At 35.6% G+C, this 22,227-nt stretch overlaps 1 long non-coding RNA gene across 2 annotated transcripts; it reads right to left on the bottom strand.

Moving 5' to 3' along the window:
* Positions 1-5,746: 5,746 nt before the first annotated feature.
* Positions 5,747-8,094, bottom strand: LOC113273902. Of its 2 annotated transcripts, none has more exons than XR_003322660.1 (10): positions 7,957-8,094; positions 7,644-7,834; positions 7,252-7,322; positions 7,002-7,167; positions 6,775-6,924; positions 6,593-6,684; positions 6,386-6,509; positions 6,259-6,318; positions 6,083-6,167; positions 5,747-5,919 (listed from the first exon to the last, which is right to left on the bottom strand). It is a non-coding gene; the product is annotated as an uncharacterized LOC113273902 (long non-coding RNA). The 2 variants fall into 2 exon arrangements; XR_003322661.1 differs by having other exon boundaries at positions 7,263-7,322.
* Positions 8,095-22,227: the final 14,133 nt, after the last annotated feature.

Genomic DNA, 22,227 nt, shown 5'->3' with positions numbered 1-22,227 from the left:
CTAGTGCTTGGGTATGGCCTATGCCGGCGCCACGCTCCGCCTTGGTCATTATCGCCAACACTAGCACTTGTCCATGGTACCTTTTTTAGCACACTTGTCCATCTACAACACCTTCTGATACTAGCACTATATGCATGCCGTTACCTTGGTAAGACATTTCATGGATATGCCAATGCACGCTGCGGCTATATCATGCTTATTGAGTCGCACAAATACTCATTATCACTACAAGAATGCTTGGTCATCTTGTTGAGAGCTGAACACCCAGTCAAAGCGCATCATGACAGATTACTTAAGACAAGAGGTAGTCCATGACTCAACTAATTCCTACAAGAAATCGATACATGTTACATGGGGAGATTCTTCATGGGGTATTGGTCTGGTAGTTTATAGCAACATACAACGTGGAAACACCCCATGATGAGAAAGTAACAAGTAGTGGTGATGGTTTAGAGCGATTGAAGAGATGATGGAGTAATGGTCAAGAGGCTTCTGGAAACTTCCCTAGAATAAGGGGAATGACCTTACCATTACCTCCACCATATCCATATCTCTATCCCATCATTACCTGCACTACTTACGAGGAAAGCATTGTGAATCCTTAACAACTATAAATAGATTCCTTCGTCTATTTCAGAAAACAAAACAAGCTTACCATTCAAAATCTCTGGTTTGTCATAGTTCGACAACCTTGCGCACAATTCATCACCATTATGATTCCTCAACCTTCTCTGCTTCCCTCCCATAAGATCAACCCATCTTCTCTCCTTGTAACCGAAGCAAGAGGGAACAACCATTTTCTCGGTTTAGGCTTGTATAATATGATTTTGATCTCCGAACCTAAAGAAAGTACCTCAACGGTATATTTTTTACTCTATAACCAAATTTTAGGTACATACAACAAGCCATCTCCAAAATAAAGTTTAAAAAAATAAACGTAATTATTGCAAGATGATAGTATCTGGAATAGTTGATGAACAACACACAGAAATGCTACTCCAAAAGCTATTGTTCCTCCTTAAAAAAATAACAACAAAATTCCTACAAGGAGTTAACTAGTAACTAAAATGAACAAAGATCTAATTAGATACCACTGAAAGCATCATTGATTTTGAGACCATTGAGTTTATCTTCAACAAATTCCACGAACTCGAAAAGAAAATCTCTTCACTAAGAAAGTCATCAACATGTAGTTTCATGAGAACATGGTTAGATGAAACCTTTTTCAACTCAGTTCTCAACATGTCTTGACCTTTCAAGGCTTCAAAAATTGATTTTTTGACTCATACTATTTTAGAAAATCATAAACAAATTAGCAGAAATCATCTCCTCTTGTTCTACATATTGATGATCATAAACAAGGTAGCAATTCACATCAAAATGATCCTCAGTAGTACTAGAGCTTTCAACTTAATCTTCTACCAAAGTTATTTTCTTCTTCCCTTCTTCCCTTTTGACCAAATACCAATGCAATTATTCCCAAGAGCTTATTCCATGTTTCGTGAGACAGGGTATATAACATGAGAGTCATGATTAATTGCAATAGAGAATTGAATTAGAGAACTCGACTCAAGTTTATGGTATATATATGGTGAACTCAAGGGATACTTCCATAAGTAAGGTCGGTTCTGTGACCTCTTTCCGAAAATTGGATCAAGTAGGAACATAAGAGTTTCCCTTTGAGTAAAACAGTTCGCGAACCGTTTTCCTTAGCCAAGAGTTCTAAAAAACATAAATATCTTTTTAAATGTACTCGCAAATAGTTTCCCATACCCAAGGGTATTATTGAAAATGAACGCTCAACATTAATATGTGAAGCACTTCTATATAGTCACGAATTAAATCCATAAATATTGCTTAAGTTTAAATATCAACTTAGATGATTAGAAAATCTAATAGCATAACCTTATCTTAGCTTGTTATTTATAAATTCCCACGGATCATGTTCTCGTCTCTTGTTTAAGAGTCAGATAGGCAGGGAGAATATAATACAAATAACATAAAATTTGTTGATACCCACATGAAATTATTACATTTTGGACTTATACCAAGACGTGGTTGCACCAAGTTAGTAAATAACGGTGATGGTGCATAAATACAATCAATGATAAACATTGTATACATTGAACCATTCTACCCAATCTGTCACATAACATTTTGGATGATGAATACATCTCTTAGACTGAAGGATCACCACAGGAAGATGTAAAAAAATTCTTTAATTTGATTCATGGATGGAGTGTAAATAGTAATATAGCAGAACTATTTAAATCAAATAAAACACATATTATTTTGCAATCCCCATCTTACAGGATTTTTGATAATGATGAGGATCCATGTCTTTGTTGCTTAGAAAACACAAGGGTAAGTACTTTCACACTCACCATGAGAGACATTCCAATGTTTACGGGGGGTTAGTCAATTGGGATTTTTAGAGATATCGAGAGAATTTTTTTATAAAAGATTTGGGGAGACTCTCTGTAACTGTATTGATTTTGGGGGCTTTTCTGAGTGATTTTTAGGAAATTTCATTGAGTCACTGAGACAAAAATATATATGAATTTTACCTTACATACTTCAAATAAGAAGAAAAAAATTTCAAAAACTATTTATTATAAAATTAATATATAATAAATAATTTTTACATTTAATACAAGTATATATATATTCTGTATATATAATTAAGGAAAACTTATAAATTTACGCGTGCCAAGAAATTGTGACTATTTTTTAAAACCAAAAATTAAACCAAATTGAACACAAACATAATGCATGGGTTGAGATCTCACATCATGTGGAATTTTTAGAAAATAATATTTATGTTTTTTTTTATATATATATATGCATGGAATTTATTACAGCTTATTATTAATTCTTTATTTTATTTTTTAAAATATTCTAAGTCTCTCTAAATATCACGTATTTTGGAGAGAGTTTGTTTAAGCCTTTTATGGTATATTTTCTCTTAAAAGTGGGGTAGTCAAACAAGATTTCTACAGACTTTCATAGATTTTTAATTTGAGTGACTGTCAGAGATTCTCTGAAAATCTAGAGATTTCTAGCGATTCTCTAAGAGTATTTTAGAGAGTCTTTTGTGACTTGTAGAGACAAAAAATGAGACTTGTAGAAAGTTTATGCGATTTGTAGAGGCAAAATTGTATAATATCCCCTGACTAATTCCAAACATTGCCGATTTTTTTATTATTCACGTTACAGTAGTAATAAAAGTATCATGACTACCTAATAAAATATGTGTCCATTCTCAAAATAAATCTCACTGCTGTCCTTTGCCAATTTTTCATTCACTTTATTCCACTTGTCTCACATTTTACTTTTTATGCTATCTCACCACTGATTTTCTATATGGAGTTTTCCAACAAAAATAAAATAAAAATATCATAACTTCTAAAATATATATTTTAAAATCGATATATATCACAAAAACTCACATAGCCGATTTTAAATATATATTCTCCAATTTAAAAAGTCACTTTATTCCATATTTTGTCTTGATTACCCCTTTCCAAGTGTCCCTTAAGTGTATTACTGCACAAGGAGAGAAAAAAATGGTTCACTCCCAAAACCAAAAATCTTCAAATTTCCAAGTCTCCCGAAATATCACCTCTTGAGAAGAGATTTCTACCATGCCTATTTTCAAGAAAAAGTCTCTCTAAATCTCTGAAAACAACAAATCAATGACTTTCAATTCTCCTTCGAATAACAGGAGTGTTGGAGTGACTCTTATGAAATTCTAATCCAATAACTCAGAGAATTTAAATGGCTTGAAAAAAGTCTCTAACCAATAACAAGAGACATTAAGAGACTCTCCAAAAGTATCTATGTGCTAACAATAGATTTGTGAGTTCCCTAGAAGTCATTCAAAATCTCATTTGAATAACCACCTGTAAAAATCCCCCATAATCTTAAAATCATTGATTTGGAAATACGAATCGAATAACAGAGAATTCTAAAGACTTTCAGAAAGTCACTATCCAATAACGTAAACTTTCAAAGATTTTCAAAGACTCGCTATCGACTAACAAGGGATTTGGAATGTCTCTAAAATTCCCTATAAATCTCAATCGACTAACCCCCTGTTAGATTTGTGTATGAACCTTCCACATGAGAGAAGTTATCATAAAACTTATTGTCGTCGTACAAAGGGGTGAAGTTGGAAAATTATTTGAATTAATCTGCTTTTTCTCGAAGGTGCGAGATAACTTGCCTATGGGATCGTTGTAACCTGCGATCATCAAGTTCATGTTATCAATTTGAAAATTTTCTTTAACTAGTATCACAATATATTTCTTAGAAACAATATGAGTATTTTTAGGAACCCATATTTTCGAAGGTTTCTTTGAGTTCTTCTTTGAACATTTTGACCATTATTCTTGCTTTCTTTTCGATTATTAGTGGAGTCAATTGAACTAATAATCCTGGAGTATGAAGTATTGGTATGACACCCAGAACCATTGTTTTCTATCCAAGAGGTTTATGATTTTGAATGTTAGTTACACTTTTTAGGATGATATTTAAGGTATTTTGGAGACACTCAAATCGATTGTACTCCAATATAAGATTACACTTCCTTCAAACATGTACTTCTGTATTACAAAAGTAGCAAAGCATATGTGTTCCTATGGAATCAAAGAGAGTAGACTTGGCACAAGAATTATCAGAAACATTTTTCCTTCTTGGGGAGACAATTTTTTCTGGTCATAAAATTTTAATTGTTCATCCCTTATCAAAGTAGTGACACATTGAACATGGTCTGTTGAAGGAGATTCTGTTAGGACGCCATGATTACCATGGGCAATCACTTTTTCTAACTTCTTAATTTTCGTATGGCCATGGATAAGGCTAATTTTTCAGATTCACAAACACTACAAGGAATAGGAGTATCCTGTAGACATTCAATTTCCAAGGCGTTTTTCTCCAGTTGTGCCTCAAGTGAGATAAATTGCATATCCACTCAACCTTTTTTTCGAGAATCCTTATTAGTGCATTATTATCATTAACCTTACCAATAAGAGTATTTATTTTTTTTCAGCATGTTGACCTCAAAAGCCTGAATTCTAAGATGCTTAAGAATTTCATCACTTTCTTTGGTTGTTTCCCTTTCCACTTATGAGTCAGACTCATCAGTAAGATAATAGGAAAAACAATTATCAATACTCGATTGTTTTATGGGAGAAAGGTATTCATCTACTCATAAGAGGGAATGCATAGAATCCATCACTACACCAAATTCTAGGATTAGAAACAGAAAGAGACCGTTACTAAAACGATTTGTAACGGCTCTTGCCTGTTGCAAAAGTGGGTGTTACATTTTATTTTGTAACGGGTCTGGGTTCGTTACGAATTTTGGTTGTAACGGACCTCGTGACAGATTTAAGACGTTACTAATTGCCACTTGGTAACAGCTTGGGGCCGTTACGAAGTTTTTTGATAACAACGCTGTCGTGACATTCTCAAGTCCTTACTACGTGGCACATTGTAACATCTTATAGCCGTTGCTAAATTTTTTGTAACATCAAAAAAATTACTGCCAGTCAACCTCGACCTGGTCAAGGCTGACCGACTGTTCATTTTCTGTCAGAATTCCAAATATCCTGCATATGCTTTCCAATCCATTCAACAACAATTTTTCAATCAATTCATATTACATTCATATCAAATTCAATCATTTCATATAAAAAATAACTGAAATTTTCCTAAGTAGCAATTTTTTTTTTGTTATGGGAATACATAGAAACTTCATAAGTTCAGTTCATTCCTATGTCCTAAGAGAATACAAATTCTATGTATTACAAACATCATGAATATATTCTGTAGCTAAGCATACCATAAGAGCGGATAGGTTTATCTTTGTTCGCCTCAGCTGCTTTCTTTAAGATCGGACAAGAGCATTTCTTCTGCCTGCAAGTGTCAAAAAAAACATATAAACTGCGGGTAAGCAACATGCATGATGTACAACAAACTAGTTTGCACTATGCAAAGAAAATGCACAAACAAGTAAGATTGCAAACATCACTAGTAAAATCACTCAATTATCTATTTAGATTCTTTTGAGTATCCTCACCTATCGCTAACCATTTTGGTTGCAGTTTTGGATGAAGTAGAAAGAGCTTGTTTTTCGGCAACTTCAGCTGCATCGATACCCTTGCCTGTATTTCCAATAAAAATACTTGAATGATTTGTTGAACGTTAACAATATTGCATTTTCTGAATATGTGCGTAAGTTATTTTTTCACTTACTGAATATACTGAAAGAATCTAAGAGGACCTCTCCAGGTACTGTGGCTAGCATTTGTTTGCCTGCGTGGACATTAAGATTTAGAAATAATAGACTTCTGGATTTAGGAGTTTAGTAAATTGAACTTACGGGAGCTTTTGCTGGAGAGGATGCAGCTTCACCATCTTTCTTCACAACCACAACTGATTTGTTATCAATTTTTTGTATCAGGTGGAGATGCCTCGGAGGTTGAAATAGGTTTCCCATCCTCTACCTGAAGCAATGAGATAACAAAGATCATGTAAGGTAAAAATTGAAGTAGTTGTTCAGACAGAAGTTGGGATAGCGCTAGCTCACCTGGTGTTTTTTGAGAGTGGCGAGACAGTTTGTATAGATTGTGGGATGACGCCATTTGATAGGGGGACACCAAGAAGACCACATAATGGAGTCTGAAAATGGAAACAATCAACTTTGAGTGTGATACCAAATGGAGAATGGAAACAAAAAAGTGCAGGAAAAGGAGGAAATTAGATGTTTACCAGAAATCGTAATGGAAAAAACATGGTTTTCTGAAATTGAACTCGCTTTGCTGTGCAAGTTGAGATGCTACACTATAGGCAAATAATAAAGCATTGCGTCGCTGGGATAAAAGCTCTGAACATATAAAAGATAGGCACATTTAGCATGTCCTGCGAAGCCAAAGAAAAATAATTAATGCTCGTACTAAACAAAGTACATAACTCTCTAGGGCCAGGAGACCACATACCTCGATGACTGTCCAGTTCGCATAGGCACCAGGCGACCACGGATTTAGGCTGAGGAGCCGTCTAAGGATACCATGTGGAACATTATTGGCTGGGATGTATTGAATAGCTGTCCAAACTAGAACCATCAAAGGCAGTCCATAGTCTGCAATGATACCTCAAACTCACCTGTGCGAAGAAATCAATGTCGGGCTTTTTATATAGAAGATGAACAAAATTCTTACAGAGAGATAGATAGATAGATACACTTACCAAAGGCATACCTTTGCATCCTTATTCTGTAACTTGGCGTGCGTCGTGCTTGGGATCCCACTTTTCATTCACTGTAAATAAGAAATGCAGTCAATTGATACTTATATATAATTGAAGTAGAGTAACCTATTGACAATCTAAGCTATATAAGCAATTATCTATATTGCAAGAAAAATAATCAATATAAAAAAAGTAAATATTAAATGGAGAAGATGGGATATATGGTATACCGTGAACAGCGAAATTGAACTGTACATGATGAAACAAATAAGGAATTTTATAGATTTTAATATGTATCTGGAAATACATAAATAAATATTATGCCAATTTACTATATTAGAACCTTATTTAACCAACACATGTACACAAAGTTACAAACCAATATTAGTTACCTGTACGGAGTGTCACCATAAAAGTTCTTCTGGTAAACATATTCACTGCGCAACTCATGTAGCCACCACCACAACCAAGCTTTTGCTCGTGTTTAACATTGAATTGGAAAACCAATATCTTTCCTTTGTTATTGAACTCAGGAATGCAGCAGAGATGGCATAAAATCTGTAGTCCTTGCTGGTTTGGATACCTAATCAAACAAATCAGAGTTAACATGAGTATTTTAGAATCTAGCAAGTCTATGAGAAATCAACAATCATCACAATTACAGATATTAATGTGATTCAAAAAGAATGAGTAAAATATCATTACCTTTGTCATTAGCATCACCGTCCCATTTACTGGAAGTAAAGTTCCACTCCCCAGCCATGTTTTCATCCTTCTTCCAGTCATATTTAACCCATCGATTTTCCCATCCATCTATAACAATCCAGAAATCCATTGTTCTTCTGACTCTCAGAACCACCATTTGAAACTCAACCATCTCCTGCAACTGCTTCATAACCAGCTTTGCTTCACACCAAGACACCACCAAACTCATTGACTTTCGATCATTTCCTGCAATCTTCACCAAACTGCAGTTGCAACAGCAACAGAGCTACCAACACGGATAATCCTAACTGCAATCCATACTTAGCACCTCATACACAAGCCACAATCATTGCTTCAACCGCCATAACTTAGCTGCAACTCCACTTCCAACTGCATCATTCCATTCAGGCTGTAACTTTCTGTTCTTCTCAGCTTCAATAGCACATCAACTGCATTTGAATCTGAAGCAAGCATGAACATTCAAACACACTCCCATTCAGTCACGGCAACAAACACCTCAATTCAGTTTCTTCTCAAAACTCAAACCCTAATTCTTCATTTGTATCAATCTATCACCATCTTCAGTTCCTTCGACTCCATTTCATAACCTTCTCAGCACTTCAGTTACAACCAGCAACCACCAGATCATCTCTTGTTCAATGAACATCTCTATCTATGAACTTGACAACATCAACAAACTCACCATCACCACAGCGACAATGAACAACAATCCTTCTTCATCCCTGATCTTCAATTACACAACACAACCAAAATAAGTATCATCATCTCTTTATTCACCTGACCTAAATCACCACCAGGACCCATCAACACAGTACCACCATCTCTCAAATCAACAGAAACAGTTTCTTCTTCAATTCTTGAATTCTCACAGTAAACATCCACCAATAGCTAATCTCTTACAGATACTGGGGTTAAAACTCAAATCGAGTAAAACCCATCGATCTCAATATTCTTGTCCATACCAAATCGAACTCACTGAACAACTTGAAAACCCCCCAAATAAATTTCAACTCCAGAAATCCATCTTCTTCATCACTGATTCACAACATCAGCTCATCCTCTAATCCCTCATCAATTTCAACTCGAACCCACTCTGTAAAATACTCACAAAGTTCGCTTGAAACTTGATTTAAAAATGAACCCATCTCCGAAAGATTAAGATCTAAATCATCCTTTTCTCGCTTTCTATTCTCTATACTCAAGACTTCAGATAATTTTCACCTTCGTTTTCACTACTTTCTCTGTGTATTGAAACCCTAATTTTTTGAAATCCATCTATCACTGAAACTCTAATTTCTTATTCTCTCCGTCTCTCTTTGTACAGGACAAGCAAAAATCATGGACACTCTGTTGGGATACCAACACACTCATTAGAACTTTGCAGATCCGTATGGAAGAAGCTTTGATCGACAAAAGAGAAAAAAAGAGAGAGAAGGCGGAGAAAAAAAAGAGATGAAGAAGAATGGGGAATAGTCGAGACTCGAGATGTATGGGTAAGATAAAGAGGGGGAGGAAATATCCTCTGCCTGTTTCTGCTTTGGGTGGAAAAAAATATCCAAGTGTGACCACCTAGTGTGACCAAGCGTGTGACTGGCACGCCTAAAAAAATATTCGTAACGGCTTAACCCTCTTACGAATTTTTTAAAACTTAGTAACGGATGCAGTCTTTGCTATTTGTAACGGCCCATAAGCCGTTACGAATGCCTGTTACGAATCCGGGAATTTGGTGTAGTGCATAAACACAACGCTTTCAACAACTAATTTTACGTTATCATAGATAAGACTCTTTCTTCACATTTCCATAAATACATACTTATTAGGTATGTCAGTGTTTGCTAGCTCTGATACCATTTCTTGATTTAAACAAACCTTTTTATAATACAAAATTAGGTATTAACAAGAAATAAAGTAAAATGTCTCACATTTATACCAATTAAACGCAATCGAATTTTTATTTTATTGAATTTCGACTTTTAAAGACAGATGAGTGCGGGTGGAGTTGGATCACGACTAAAATAATTCTACCATTCGTTAAAGATTGCCTTAAGGTTCGATGACGATAAAAAAACGTGTTGATAGTAAACTAACATTGTTAACATTTATATTAATTTTTTAAAATTCCATTACTCATAGATAGTCAATGTGTGGTTTATGTATCAAACTCCAACTTGGATAAACATCGTCATCAAGTGTAAAATCTGGACAAAATCCAAGTAACATACAACAAAAAATCTTATTTTCATATAGTAAATTCAAAACTAGATTGGGAGAAGAATGTAAACGGTATCAATACTCATCTTTGTTCGTGCAAGAAGAATGAGAAAGAAAAGAAAGCCGAAATATAATCCAAGATCAATTTTATTTTTCACATCGAATTTAGTTCTCAGTCATATCAATTATGACATCAACAATATCCCAAGGGTAAAACTATAAACATCAGTATGGATACATATAATGACATGTTTGTTTCTCCACCATGCAGTGGTTATCCACCATCTACCACTATGTAGTAATGTGATCCACAACAGAAAAAGTTTGTTTTTAGCGTTTAGGCCAAGCACTATGGTGGACAATTTCCCTTCCTAATCCCCTAAATGTAGGGGAATTTCTCAAAATTCATCTACTATGGTCTCCAATATCCCTTCCCTACATTTAAAACTGGATCACATCTGACCCAGGTAGTAGGTAAGGAAATAACACGGAAACTGAGTTTCCGGGTAAAAGTCTGCTTCACGGATACTCAGTTCACGTTCTTCAGTTGAAACGGATACTCGGTATCCGTGACTTTTTTACACGGAAACTAAGTATACGTTTTTGGTTTTCCAAGTTTTACACTAAAACTCTCCTAGTTCACTTTTTTTTTTACTAAAACTCTTCTTTTTTATTTATTATATCTCCTTCTTACCTATTATATATCTTTTTTTTACTCTATTTACACGAAAACTCAGTTTCCATGCAGTGTAGAGAAGGGATAAAAGCAACCCATAGTAAGGTTGCCTTGTGACCCATATCCCTTCCCTACAAATAGGGGATAAGGAATTGAAATATTGTGCCATAGTGCTTGACCTTACTTTACTAGATACTATATCAATTGTGAAAATCAAATAACATTTCCTTACCAATTTATGGTGAATACTGTTAATATTTCGTATAAAGAGTCTTTTTTTTATCCCATAACATATATACAATTTTCTTGTTTGATGTCCTTTACAACATGCTTGAAGTTTTTCTTATGGTCGTCTTCCCCATCAAAGTCAAGCCTTATATCTTAATTAAAATATCTGATTCATCCAAATCTTGATGAATTTTTCTCTTATTTTCTAAAAACTCTGTAATAACATAGTGTTTTTCTCTAACCATGAAAATCAAATTAGATAAACACAAAATTACGTTTTTCAATTGTTCAGCTATGAGAAAGGGATCTTGATTTCAAAGCGTTGATACAAACTGTTTTTGTCTTTCTAATTTGATGAAATTTGTTGTAATATATATTTTTCCATTAATTATAACATCAAACTTATAATGGGGTTTTCTGCAAGAATTTCTCGACTAGACGATCGTAATAATGACACAACCTCTAGGAATAGCCAATATTCTAGTGGCAAAAACATAGGCCATGTTTGTATGGGTTAGAACAAAATTAAATAGACAATGTACAAAAATTTGCTTAGATTCAAACTCAAACAACCTCATCCACTACATCACCATCCGAACCGACACACCATGGTACTTGCGGGATATGACCAACAAACTCAAAGGCTCTACTTGGATCCATTTTTTATTATGCTATCCACCACACAGATAGAGAGACCAACAAGGAGGCGGATGCACTAGCAAATCTGGCGATAAACAGAAATCAACAAGGATATTCTGAAACTCCATGGGTCGTATCTTACCCATGTATAATTTTATTTTAATTTAAATCAATATAATATGATTCAGAATAAAGTAGGATTTGACTAACATTTGATCTTCTGCTAGTGATATTCATCAGATTTTGTGTGAACTTACTGAGAGGATATTAAACTAGTTTGAAGAGAATTGCTTATGATGAATTTCAAATACATAGAATTGTGAAAAAGCGGGGGTCTAACAACACTACCCAATATTTCGCTTAACAATCTGTATGGACAAACTCGAATATAATTTTAAGAGAATCAACAAGACTCAATCAATTAAAAGTATATCAACGAGTTTATATCTCTCTCTCTTGATTTGATTTCCTCAAACAGAAACTGCGAGTACTAATCAAATACAAGGAATAACTTGGATGGTACCAAAGACCAATATCCAAGGATCAATCAATGACAATCAATAACCAAAGGTTGGATTACTCTAATTGATGATCTAGTGCACAACCTGTATTATTTCAATTATAAAGATAAAACAATATAATGCGGAAACTGAAATAACACAGACACCAGAAATCTTGTTAACGAGGAAACAACAAATGCATAAAAACCCCGGGACCTAGTCCAGATTGAACACACACTGTATTAAGCCGCTACAGACACTAGCATACTCCAAGATAACTTTGGACTGGACTGTAGTTGAACCCCAATCAGTCTCCCACTGATCCAAGGTACAGTTGTACTCCCTACGCCTCTGATCCCAGCAGTATACTGCTCACTTGATTCCCTTAGATGATCTCACCCACAACTAAGAGTTGCTACGACCCAAAATTGCAGGCTTTAACAATAAACAAATCTGTCTCACACAGACAAGTCTATCAAAGGATCAATCTGTCTCCCACAGAAAAACCCTAAAGTTTTTGTTCCGTCTTTTGATAATAATCAAGGTGAATAGGAACCAATTGATAATTCAGTATTATATTCCCTAAGAATAGCCTAGATAAATCAATCACCTCACAACAATATTAATCGTATGGTAGCGAAACAAGACGTTGCGGAATAACAAACAACGAGACGAAGATGTTTGTGACTACTTTTTATATCTCGCCTATCGGAGATATTAATCTCAAGCCAATCAATCTGAATGTACTCGTACGATAGAAGATGTAAAATCAGATCACACAACTACGATAAAATTAGTATTGGTCTGGCTTCACAATCCCAATGAAGTCTTTAAGTCGTTAACCTGGTTTTAGAAGAAGAAAACCAAAGGCTAAAGGAGAAACGAATCTACCACGCAAACTAGTATCACACGTGAGGTGTGGGGATTAGTTTTGCAGAGTTGCTAGATGTCCCCTTATATAGTCTTTCAAATTAGGGTTTCGCCTTGGTCACAAAGCAAACAATATCCACCGTTAGATGAAAACCTGATTTAGATTCAAGCTAATATTTTTCAACCGTTAGATCGAAAACTTAGCTTGTTATACACAAATGAAATGTACGCTTTTAGGTTTGTTAATCGTACCCAAACGTGTACATTGTTGGTTCAACAATAGTTAACCAAAAGGTTAGCCATATGAGCATTTCATACCAACCATATTCTTCTTCACCATAGCTAGTTCAAGTGACTCAAATGAACTAGTTAGAGATTTGTTTAATTGCAAGGAAATCTTATGTACTACACAAGACACAATTGAAGCAAAGATGATTTGATTCACTTGAATCGGTTCATGATCTTTATAGCCACGGTTTGGAATTTGCATTCCTTAGTCTTTATAAGTTTAAGTTCAGAAATCATCTTCAGATATATAACCTTCTTAAGTTCGCACACTAGGTTCACATACTTAAGCAACCGGGCAGAGTTTACAAACTCCAACCGAAAATCTCGGCAAAGACTCTCCGCCGGTTCGCGGACTGGTACTCACGTAACAAGTTTGTCAACTCCAGCAAAATTTCTCGGGATGAGAAGTTCGGTAGTTCGCTGACTGAGTTCGCGGACTTGGCAACAAGCCATTCTTCCGGTTTCTCTTGATCAACAAAGTTCGCAAACTTTGGTTCAAGGAATAGGAGTTATGCACATATGTGTTTCCACAACAATACTTATGTCCATCATTGGTTATGTAATCTAAACTCTCATTCCAACCATTGAAACATTCTTAGAGGACGTTATACAGTTGTTACACCATTTCTCGTCAAAGCAATTTTCAAAGTGATTGAAACATATCATGACTTTCGTCACTAGGTAAATATAAACATGGTCGAAGTGAAACGATTACCAACACATATTTCAATATATAGATAGGCGAGGTATACTCGGCTCGAAATACCAAATGTGTATATCTAAGTCTATATATAGCATACGACTTTTTGTCTCAATAAGTAGGAGATAGAGTAGATAGACTTTTGAGTGACAGATAAGTTCAAGTCTTCACATACCTTTTTGTCGAGAAGTTCCACCAGTTCCTTGAGTAGTTTTTCTTCTTGTATGATGAATCACCATGAAGTCCTTGAGCTCAACTACGCTTTATATCCTAGTCCAAGACTTAGCTATAGTAGACTAGAAATCAAGACTTATAATGTTGATCACTAACATTGACAAACATGCTTGAGATAGCAACGCATGCGAGTTCGACCGAGCAATGCTCTAACAATCTCCCCCTTTGTCAATTTTAGTAACAAAACTAGCAATACATATGGAATACAAAAAAGATAAAGAAACTTTGGTAGCTCCTACTCCACATGTCTAATCTTCAACATTCCTCGAAATCTTCATCACTTCCAAGTACTCCAATGATCCCAAAGGTTGTAAGTTTAGCATCATCGTTGTTGAAGATCCGTAGCTATAACAATGAGAAAGCATCGGTCCCGATCATTGTTATACAATGTCACAGTATTATTACACAATGTCAAAGTCCAATTGCATCACAACTTCAACAATAATACTATGGTGATATGTATCACTCCCCCTTATCCAATAATCCATCTCACATGGAAACTAAACCCCCTTACATAATGATCCGAAAACCATATGTATTTGTATTAATTCTCCCCCTTTTTGTCAATAAAATTGGCAAATGTACAAGAACGGGATCATAACGAAATTTCCGTAAAAGACATTTCATGACTAAAAGAAAAAATACACACCATCTAATATAGATGCAATCATATAGCCGAAGCTAATAGCATTCATCAAGGAGTTTAAAATATATAAGATAACCCCTTTAAAATTCCACAGCCAAACACCCCTCAAGATATGACCATTAAGCACAAGTTCAAAAGAACTCTCCCCCATTTGATGTCATTCCCAAGGGAACAACAAGAGCGACCTTAATTTCAAAAAAAAAAAGGATTTTGAAACAAAAATGACAATAACAAGACAAAAACAACCCTACAGAAACTGAACTGGAGTAAACCTACTGGAGTTTCAAACTCAATTACCCAAAAGATATAGATTAGCATAGGGGAAAGAGTTATAGACATTTTAATGAACCAAAATAACACCAATAGACTGTCGCAAGTGTTGAAACGTAGCAGTGTCTAATGGTTTGGTAAGAATATCAGCCAATTGTTGTTCGGCAGGCACAAATTCCATACTTATGATACCATTTTCATAGAGATCACGAATAAAATGGTACCTTATGTCAATGTGCTTTGTTCTTGAGTACTCAACGGGATTCTCAGTGATTCGAATCGCACTAGAGTTGTAAGAAAATATCTTCATTATTCCAGTATCAACTCCATAATCATCTAGAATTTGTTTCATCGATAGGAGTTGAGTACAGCATGATCCAACATCAATATATTCTGCCTCACATGTAGACAAGGATTGAGAATTTTTCTTCTTGCTATGCCAAGCTACAAGATTCAGTCCAACATAATAGAAACCTCCTGATGTACTTTTTCTGTCTTCTGCACATCCTTCCCAATCATCATCTGAATAAGCAGATAGATCAGTGTTAGTATCAAAAGTGTAAGATAAACCATACCCGACAGTGTGATTAATATATCGAATGATCCTTTTTGCAGCTTCCAGATGAGATTCCTTTGGATTTGCCTAAAACCTGGCACAACAACCAACACTGAAAGAAATATCAGGTCTAGTAGCTGTAAGATACAAAAGGCTACCAATAATAGATCGATACAACTTTTGATCCGCTTTTGCTCCTTTCTCATCTCTATGTAGTTTACCAGTAGTGGGCATAGGTGTTAATTTTGTGGAAGATTTATCCAGACCTAACCTTGTCACAAGGTCTCGAGCATACTTCTCTTGGGATAAGTAAATGCTATCCTTATGTTGTTGAATTTGTAATCCTAGTAAGAATTTTAATTCACTAACATTGCTCATTTCAAATTCTTTAGCAAGAGAGACTTGGAAGTCCTTTGCAAATTTTTTAGAAGTTGATCCATAGATAATATCATCTACATAGATTTGAGCAATAACCACATCTTTCCCACTCCATTTGGTAAGCAACGTTTTATCATCTTCGCCTCTTGAAAAACCTTTTTTAATGAGAGAAGTGGTAAGTTTTTCAAACCAGGCTCTAGGTGCTTGTTTCAACCCATACAATGCCTTTTTGAGCTTTAGCACATGATTTGGGAAATCAGGATTTTCAAACCCCATAGGTTGAGCGACATAGACTTCCTCCTTTAAAATTCCGTTTAGGAACGCAGATTTTATATCCATTTGAAGCAGCTTAACCTTAAGAAAACAAGCATGAGCTAACAAAATACGAATGGACTCAAGGCGTGCCACAGGAGCAAAGGTATCGTCAAAGTCAATCCCTTCAATCTGTGAATATCCTTGAGCGACAATTCTATCTTTGTTTCTGACAATCGTGCCAAATTCATCAGACTTATTCTTGAATATCCATTTGGTACCAACAATATTGATATTGGAGGGATAAGGTACAAGTTCCCACACATCTTGTCTTTGAAACTGATTTAACTCTTCATGCTTTGCATTCACCCAAAATGGATCGTTCAGAGCTTCATCAATATTCCTTGGTTCTACTTGTGAAAGATAACAACCAAAATTGCACATATTTTGAAGTTGTCCTCTTGTTTTGGCTGTAGAATCTCTTCCTCCAATAATATTGTTTGGATCATGATTCCTTTGAACCAAGAGATGTCGTGGAGGTACACGTTCTTGTTCGTCAGGAGTGGCTTGATCAGTGCTCTTCTCCTCGTCACTAGAAATGTCAGGATCAGTAACCGTTGGGATAACTTCAACTGATTCTGGAATTTCTTTGACTTTCTCAATTGTCTCGGTTGGAGGAAATTCAGTAGGAGGATTATCATGACGAAAGTTACTAATGTCATCGATGATAAAGTTAGCAGATTCCATCATGACTTGTATTCTGAGGTTAAACACTCGAAAACCACGACTATCATAAGCATAGCCAAGAAAGATACCTTCATCACTTTTGGTGTCGAATTTCCCTTTATGTTCTCGATCTTTCAGAATATAACATTTACTTCCAAACACCCTGAGATAGTGTAGGTTGGGTTTCCTTCCGTACCACAACTCATAAGGAGTGTCGAGGTTTTTAGACCGTAAATACACACGGTTTATCAAGTAACATGCTGTAAAAACAGCTTCTCCCAAAAATATTAATGGTAAGTTTTTTTTATGGAGCATTACCCTGGCCATCTCCTGAATATTCTTATTCTTTCTTTCAGCAATTCCATTAGCTCGGGGAGTGATAGGTGGTGAGTATTGTTGAATGATCCCCAGTTCGTCACATAATTCAAATACTTTGGTGTCTTTGAACTCAGTCCCACGATCGCTTCTAATTTTCTTTAGTTTGCGACCTTGTTCGCTCTGGATCCTTTTAACAATAATCTTGAATTCACCAAGAGTTTCATTCTTATGAGATAGAAATGCAACCCAAGTGAATCTGGTGTAATCATCTACCATAACTAAAGGATACTTCTTACCAGCAACAGTGGGTTGTGGAATTGGTTTGAAGAGATCCATGTGAATTAAATCAAGTGGAGCTTTAGTAAGAATATCTCGAGATGATTTGTGGTGAACTTTCATTTGCTTACCCTTTTGACAGGCACCACACACACCTTCAATCTTTGCATTGATTTTGGGAATGACTCTAACAATTTCTTTGTTAATTATCTTAGTTAGAAGACGATAATTGATGTGACCAAAACGCTCATACCAAAGATGTGTACATTCCACCTGAGTCAAATTGCAACGATTGCTAAACTGAGTATCAAGAAGATAACAAATTTTTTTACCACGAGTTCCTTGAAAAATTACTTTTCCAGTTTTTTCTACAATGTCACATCCATTTGCATTGAAGACAACTCGATGGCCTTTGTCATAAATTTGACTAATAGAAAAAAGATTAGCAGTCATACCTTTTACGTATACTACATCATGGATTTTTGGAACACCGGGCAATTTGATCGTGCCCTTCTTGCTGATATAGCAACAACTCTCATCTTCAAATGTTACAGGACCTCCTTCATAGTCAATAGATGAAACAAACCATGTGAGATCACCTGTCATATTTCTACTACAACTACTATCAAGAAACCATTCAAAAGGAGAAGTAAATATTAAAGAAAAGGCACCCATACTATTAGTACTTCTCTGTTTAGAGTTTCCTGATGGTTTTTTATGTCCTTTCAGAGTAAAAAGTTATTTAGTTTTCTTACAAAGATTACTTGCAACATTTAGACTCTTTTGATATGACATACAAACCTGTTGAAGGTGATTGGAAGAATCACAACAAAAATACGGGCCAAAACCTTGAAGTTTGTCTGAGTGGTTCCTAGTCATCTCAGTTTTCTCAACAACCGGTCGTTGATTACCACCTGATTTACGAGTATTCTTTAAAGAGGAACACCTGGAGTTTCTCAGATTCACCAAGGGACTATACCAAATATCAAATCCTTAAGAATTGCAATTTCTGCAACAAGACCATAGTTGATCCGGATTTGTTCATCCAACCCTTTTTGAAGAGTAACCAGTTTATCAGACTTTTTTCTACGGTTGGTTTTTAAACCTGGTGAAGCGTCTATTGAGACTTTATGGTCCATATAGTCAGATCGCTACAAACACAGACTTTTGAGGTCTTTGAACGTGTTTGCCTGCTCTGGTGCCAATTAAAAAAGCGGGGGTCTAACAACACCACCCAATATTTCGCTTAGCAATCTGTATGGACAAACTCGAATATACTTTTAAGAGAATCAACAAGACTCAATCAACTAAAAGTATATCAACGATTTTATATCTCTCTCTCTTGATTTGATTTCCTCAAACAGAAACTGCGAGTACTAATCAAATACAAGGAATAACTTGGATGGTACCAAAGACCAATATCCAAGGATCAATCAATGACAATCAACAACCAAAGGTTGGATTACTCTAATTGATGATCTAACGCACAACCTGTATTGTTTCAATTATAAAGATAAAACAATATAATGCGGAAACTGAAATAACACAGACACCAGAAATTTTGTTAACGAGGAAACCGCAAATGCAGAAAAACCTCGGGACCTAGTTCAGATTGAACACACACTGTATTAAGCCGCTACAGACACTAGCCTACTCCAAGATAACTTCAGACTAGACTATAATTGAACCACAATCAGTCTCCCACTAATCCAAGGTACAATTGTACTCCCTACGCCTATGATCCCAGCAGGATACTGCGCACTTTATTCCCTTAGCTGATCTCACCCACAACTAAGAGTTGCTACGACCCAAAATCGCAGGATTTAACAATAAACAAATCTGTCTCACACATACAAGTCTATCAAAGGATCAATCTGCCTCCCACAGAAAAGCCGTAAATTTTTTGTTCCGTCTTTTGATAATAATCAAGGTGAATAGGAGCCAATTGATAATCCGGTATTATATTCCCGAAGAATAGCGTAGATAAATCAATCACCTCACAACAATCTTAATCGTATGGTATCGAAACAAGATGGTTGCGGAATCACAAACAATGAGACGAAGATGTTTGTGACTACTTTTTATATCTTACCTATCGGAGATATTAATCTCAAGACAATCAATATGATTGTACCTGTATGATAGAAGATGCAAGATCAGATCACACAACTACGATAAAAGTAATACCGGTCTGGCTTCACAATCCCAGTGAAGTCTTTAAGTCGTTAACCTGGTTTTAGAAGAAGAAAACCAAAGGTTAAAGGAGAAACGACTCTAGCATGCAAACTAGTATCACACGTGAGGTGTGGGGATTATTTTTTCAGAGTTGCTAGATGTCCCCTTATATAGTCTTTAAAATCAGGGTTTCGCCTTAGTCACAAAGCAAACAATATCCACCGTTAGATGAATACCTGATTTAGATTCAAGCTAATATTTCTCAACCATTAGATCGAAAACTTAGCTTGTTATACACAAATGAAATGTACGCTGCTAGGTTTATTAACCGTACCCAAACGTGTACATTGTTGGTTCAACAATAGTTAACCAAAAGGTTATCCATATGATCATTTCATACCAACCATATTCTTCTTCACCATAACTAGTTCAAGTGACTCAAATGAACTAGTTAGAGAGTTGTTCAATTGCAAGGAAATCTTATGTACTACGCAAGACACATTTGAAGCAAAGATGATTTGATTCACTTGAATCGGTTCATGAATTTTATAGCCAAGGTTTGCAATTTGCATTCCTTAGTCTTTATGAGTTTAAGTTCAGAAATCATCTTCAGATATATAACCTTATTAAGTTCGCCGCTAGGTTCGCGGACTTAAGCAACCGGGAAGAGTTTACAAACTCCAATAGAAAATCTCGGCAAAGACTTTCCGCCGGTTCGCGGACTGGGTTCGCGGACTAGTACTCACGTAATAAGTTTGTCAACTCCATCATAATTTCTCGGGATGAGAAGTTCGGCAATTCGCATACTTGGCAACAAGCCATTCTTCCGGTTTCTCTTGATCAACAAAGTTCGCAAACTTTGGTTCAAGGAATAGGAGTTATGCACATATGTGTTTCCACAACAATACTTATGTCCATCATTGGTTATGTAATCTAAACTCTCATTCCATCCATTGAAATATTCTTAGAGGACGTTATACAGTTGTTACACCATTTCTCGTCAAAGCAATTTTCAAAGTGATTGAAACATATCATGACTTTCGTCACTAGGTAAAGATAATCATGGTCGAAGCAAAACGCTTACCAACACATATTTCGAGATATATATAGGCAAGGTATACTCGGCTCGAAATACCAAATGTGTATAATCTAAGTCTATATATAGCATACGACTTTTTGTCTCAAGAAGTAGGAGATAGAGTAGATAGACTTTTGAGTGACAGATAAGTTCAAGTCTTCACATACTTTTTTGTCGAGAAGTTTCACCGGTTCCTTGAGTAGTTCTTCTTCTTGTATGATGAATAGCCATGAAGTCCTTGAGCTTAACTATACTTTCTATCCTAGTCCGAGACTTATCTATAGTAGACTAGAATCAAGACTTATAATTTTGATCACTAACATTGACAAACATGCTTGAGATAGCAACGCATGCGAGTTCGACCGAGCAATGCTCTAACAAATTGTACAAAAGTAAATAACGGCTAGATGGAATTCGAAAGCGTGCATTCAACTTCCATTTAAACATTCTATCAAATTGTTCTTCCTAGATATCTTGCTATTTCTGACAAACCAGGCAGCGTCTGTAGTTTATGGGGATTTATGTACCCTTTATATTTTATTTCTTGTTGATGTTTGCTTTGCTGGTTTCATTGTACTGACAAAATGCAACTACATTCTGATGTCTCAAAAGAAAATAACGTTGAGGTCTATGCTTTGAAGGTGAAAAAGTGACAATTAAGACCATGGACAATGGACAAAAGTCTGCTTAGAGTCAAACTCAAAGAACCTCATCCACTCTATCATCATCCGAATCGACACACCATGGTACTTGCGGGATATGATCAACAAACTCAAAGACCCTACTTGAATCCATTTTGTATTATGCAATCTACCACACATATAGAGAGGCCAACAAGGTAGCACTAGCAAATCTAGCGATAGACAGAAATCAACAAGGATATTCTGAAAGTCCATCGATCGTAATTTACCCACTCGTGACTTACCATGGTACTTGCAGGATATGATCAACAGCTCAAAGGCCCTGCTTGGATCCATTTTGTATCATGCAATCCACCACACATATAGAGAGGCCAACTAGGAAGCGGATGGCGGCAGTCAGAAATCAGCAAGACTGTTCTGAAACTCCATGGATCGTAACTTACCCACGTGTAATTTCATTTTAATATAAATAAATATGATATTCTTTAGAAAAAAGTAGGATTTGATTAAAATTTGATCTTCTTCTAGTGGTATAATGATATTCATCAGACTTTGTGTGACTTACCTGAGGATATTTAAATTAGTTTG

The sequence above is a fragment of the Papaver somniferum genome, chromosome 4 (genome assembly GCF_003573695.1).
Source record: "Papaver somniferum cultivar HN1 chromosome 4, ASM357369v1, whole genome shotgun sequence".
Classification (NCBI taxonomy): Eukaryota; Viridiplantae; Streptophyta; class Magnoliopsida; order Ranunculales; family Papaveraceae; genus Papaver; species Papaver somniferum.
The sequence above is the reverse complement of the archived record's forward strand: the minus strand, read 5'-3'. Positions and strand labels throughout refer to the sequence as shown.